Source organism: Pteropus vampyrus, unplaced genomic scaffold, assembly GCF_000151845.1.
Source record: "Pteropus vampyrus isolate Shadow unplaced genomic scaffold, Pvam_2.0 Scaffold77, whole genome shotgun sequence".
In the NCBI taxonomy this organism is placed as follows: Eukaryota; Metazoa; Chordata; class Mammalia; order Chiroptera; family Pteropodidae; genus Pteropus; species Pteropus vampyrus.
Genome location: NW_011888858.1, coordinates 5,245,240 through 5,249,528, shown reverse-complemented (window position 1 = coordinate 5,249,528; position 4,289 = coordinate 5,245,240). Strand labels below are relative to the sequence as shown.

The 4,289-nt window shown below is 47.5% G+C and overlaps 1 long non-coding RNA gene and 1 other non-coding gene across 2 annotated transcripts; both read right to left on the bottom strand.

The window, feature by feature from the left end:
• Positions 1-1,205: 1,205 nt before the first annotated feature.
• Positions 1,206-4,017, bottom strand: LOC111741351. The gene is made up of 3 exons (XR_002780968.1): positions 3,822-4,017; positions 1,844-1,967; positions 1,206-1,555 (listed from the first exon to the last, which is right to left on the bottom strand). It is a non-coding gene; the product is annotated as an uncharacterized LOC111741351 (long non-coding RNA).
• Positions 1,775-1,896, bottom strand: LOC111741381. The gene has a single exon (XR_002780987.1). It is a non-coding gene; the product is annotated as a small nucleolar RNA SNORA26 (small nucleolar RNA).
• Positions 4,018-4,289: the final 272 nt, after the last annotated feature.

Genomic DNA, 4,289 nt, shown 5'->3' with positions numbered 1-4,289 from the left:
AGTCACTGTAGTACGCAATCCAGGTTGACAAGTCTACCAATGCAACAATGCTTGTTTTTGCGCAGTATATTTTTCAAGAGGATGTGCATGTGGATCTGTTATGTGCATTGAAAAGCCTGCTTCCACTTCCAACATCCTATCTTTGCAAAGCAGGGTTTTCTGCAGTGACAGCAACCACAACGAGATTATGGAGTAGACTGGACGTAAGCAACACATTTCAGGTGTCACTGTCTCCCATCACCTCCAGATGGGTCCATCTAGTTGCAGGAAAACAAGCTCAGGGCTCCCACTGATATTGCATTATGGTAAGTGATATAATTATTTCATGATATATTACAATGTAATAAAAATATAAATAAAGTGTGCAATAAATGTAATGTGCTTGAATCAACCTGAAACCATACCCCTTGCTCCCTGGTCCATGGAAAAATTATCTTCCATGAAACCAGTCCCTGGTGCCAAAAAGGCTGACCTAAGGGACTACACTCAGGGATACTGTTAGTATTTCCCATAGTTACATAAGGTACCTAAATATCGAAAGACAATGGGGTCAGGCAATCGAAACCTAATGTAGCACCCTGGACTCTGAGTTTGATGCCCTCAAGGGGGCAAACTGTGAGATTCATTCAGTACGGCAGAGGTGAGGCTGACAGCTGCTGCGTTGATAGGCACCTTTCCCTCAAGACAACACACACAAAAAACAAGAAAACAAAAAAATTTCTCTTTCCAACCAGTGACGTGGGACTCTAACCCAGGCTGGGCCTCTAATCAGAGATTCTGAGTACCTTTGCAGCTGCAACATTTCCGCCAAATATTTTCTCTGGCTGAGACTCTAACCCATGATCCTGTATGATTTAGGTACAAATAACCAAGAGTGCACATGCAGAAATGTCTGTTCTCAAGTCCATTTTCTCTTTGGAAAAAAAAAGAAAAGAAACTGAAGGCACTAAAGGTTGTTGACACTGACGAGCAGAAGGTCCCTTCGCAGATCTTCTAGGTAAAGTCACGTAGGCAGCTAAGACGAGCTGTCTGGACCCTGTACCCAAAAAGGGGCTGGAAAGCCACTGGCAATTGTCCAGACAGGACTTATGTTGTCATCTGAGTTGCCAGGATTTGTTATTGAACCTGATTAGTGGGCCTATTGCCCATGGTGCACAAGAAGCCAAAATCTGAGGCTACAGGTTTTCGCAGAGAAAAGGGTTTATTTTTCAGGCGGCTAGACGAGGAGACCGGAGACAAGACTCAGATCAGTCTCCCCTATTTGGATGGGAAAAGGAGTTTTAAGGAGAGATAGCAGATCTTGCAAAATGTTGTTTTGTTAACTTCTGATTAGGTTAGATCGAGGTGTCTGGCCAAGTGCAAATTATTAGGTAGCGCTCACTTCTGAATGCGGTCCATGAGGACCGAGTCTGCATACAGAGTTTCTGGCTAGAGGTGAATTTTGGTTTTGGCTACCTATTGGGGTCACTCAGAGTTCTTGTTGGCTTCCTGGCCTGCCCAAGTCTTTGGGATCAGTTTGATTGGGCTTGGTCACAGGAGCACTTGCTGTTATTTCCTGTAAGACAGTAAAGAAGAAAAAAACTATTAGGGCCTGGTTTCACTTTGTCAGCCAGTGCTTTCAGATATTCTCAATTTATAGCATTTATATCATTCTAGTGGGATGTTCTGCCTTCAGTGACAAACATCAACACTTTACTTGAAAGTATCATCACAATGAAGGTTAAATTTAAATTTATCACTTTGCTCAAACAGAAAAGAAATTTTCCTCTGATTCAGCTGTGACTCCAGACAAGATACAAAGAGGACTTTTATAATCTCTTCTCTGGGTTTTATGGAGACTTACTTTACCCTCCTGTGTTAGCCTCTTAGGGTGCTGTGTCAACCTTAAAAGGGCACAAGAAAGGGCGATTTGGGATTTTTTTTATATGGTTCTCTTCAGTTTCCTGCACTCTTCTTTTGTCAATATTCTATGTGATGATAAAACAACAACAACAACAACAACAAAACAACAAAAAACGTGGGGTTATACAGAAAGTAACTTCACAGGGTGATCTGATCATAAATCTTAACTGGGAAAGTTATGGGTAGTCACTCTCATACAGATAACTTCTCCAGTAAAAGCTTGGTCTTTGCCTTAAGCAAGCCTGGGCCCTTGTTCTTACACATCTAGGTTAATACATCTGTGAAATGCCAGAGTAATTCTCTTTTTTAGACCCCCCCTCCCCCGAAGCATAACTCCCCTCAAGGGAGCACACAATCTTGTTAACTGTCCTGTAATCCAATCCCCACCTTGCCTTCTCCTATCTTCATTTAACCTTCCTTGTGTTCCTCTTTAATTCTAAATGTCTCCAAGTGTCATCTAGGAAATCCTGATGTTCCCAAATAACTAAACTGCGTCACAAGCTGTGCTGGCTTACAAGAACCAAAGTGAACTGCTGTTGGTTAACCAGGACAGCTGTAGACAGTTCAACATCAGAGCCAGCAAGCTTTGGATCACTACCAGATAGCATGCAGAACCCTTTCCCCTGTTTTCCGGTCCCCGCCGAGAGAGAGAGAGAGAGACAGACAGACAGACAGACAGACCCACCATCCCTAGAGGCTGAGCTTATATGTTTTTAGTTTCTAGAGAAAACTACTGATTATAGGGAGTAAAAACTGAAAGAAATGTTAGGTTTAACTTTTCCAAGGTACAGCTCATGGTCTTGTTCTTTCTTTTATGGTATGGATAAATGTTAACAGTATGGACAAATAAATAGCTGTTAGCAATCTTCACAGGAATTTTTCTTTGTTCTGTAAGTTCCTTATGGCCTTGTTGCATGATTGGTCAGCTAAGTTCAGCACTAAGCAGGCTCTGAATACAACTTGGTTTCATGTTTGGTCAATTTGCACAGTTCTCATGCCTCTTTCCTGTATTAAGCTCACCCTTCTTCATTCCTTGATCAAAGAATAAAGTTTCTGCTCTGTTTTACCAAACTCAGTCTCGTTCTGTTGGTGCAAAGGGCACTGGTCAGAAGGACCTACGTTTGGGTCCCTGACCCAAGAGGGTCGGTAACACGAATGCCTAAAAGAAACTACAAACTGTCCTGGTAGGAAGTATTTTCCTCAGTCTGCTGAGATCTTGCTTCCAGGCGAATTCTCTGTTTAGCTCAAATAAATTTTTATAAAAATTCTCTACAGGTTTGGACATTCTTTAGCAAAAAAGTGGATCTCAGCAGTTTCTTTAACGAGTCAGAAAATCCATTAGAAGCAGCTGTTCTACTCAGTGCAGCCGGAGAATGTAAATTTCCTTTAAGGGAGAAGAACCAGATTCCAGCCTTTGCCCAAACCACAGCACAGGTGATCTCGGTTCGCCATTGACCACGTGCTGGGGGCCTGGGTCATCTCATTTCATTCAAAGACGGGGACATGCCTGCGCTTAGAACTCAGGCTGCTGCACCTCCGCAGACGCTGGAGACAAACTCCCCAGGCCCACGGTCGGTCGGAAAGGGCGCTCCTTTCCCCCCATAGGCGGGGCGACTCGGAACCCCTACAAAGTAGCCCGAGTCGCGCCCAGGAGAAGCAAAGCGCAGGAAAGGGCGCCCGCCGGACGCCTGGACTCCGCGCGGTGTCTGCGCCTCACCCGCCCCGGGACCCGCACGCCCCGGCCTCCCAACCCACCCACGGCCGCCGACCGCTGCTCTGCCCCTCGGTTCTGGCCGCCGGTAGCAGGAGCCCCTGGCGGGCAGAGCCTGAGGGGACGCGGGGCGAGCCCGGCCCCACGTTTTCCGGTGTCCGCCGTGACCGCCCCGCTGCAAGGGACTGGACGACCGATGCACACTCACCGCCCAGCTCCGCAGGACAAAGAAGCCCGGCGACCGGGGAAACTCAGCAGGCGATGCGGAACCCCAGGAGGGGACTGGGCGGGGGTGGGCGGAGAGAGGCCCCTGCGTCGTCGCCCCAGGCCTTTCCCCTCGGCTTCCGCTGCGAGGGGAGCACGAGCCGACTGCGCTGAGCGTCGTTTTCGGATCCTCAGGGAGTCCTGACGTCGGATCTGGATTGATCTGTGGTCTCTCCAGGCCTTGACGGTGGGGGACCTGGTTCTCTCAGGCCAACGTGCCCTCCGCGAGAACTCTCCCGGCGAGACCCTCGCCGTTGACCTCTCCCCAGCTCAGCACCTCGGCCAGGGCTCAGAGTCACACAGCCTCCTAGAATGCCCAGCGGCTCTTCCCTATGCCACATTTTTTACTTTTGAGTGCCTATTATGTGCCATGCACCCTTCTACCCCTTACATGGACGAAACAAAGGCCTTT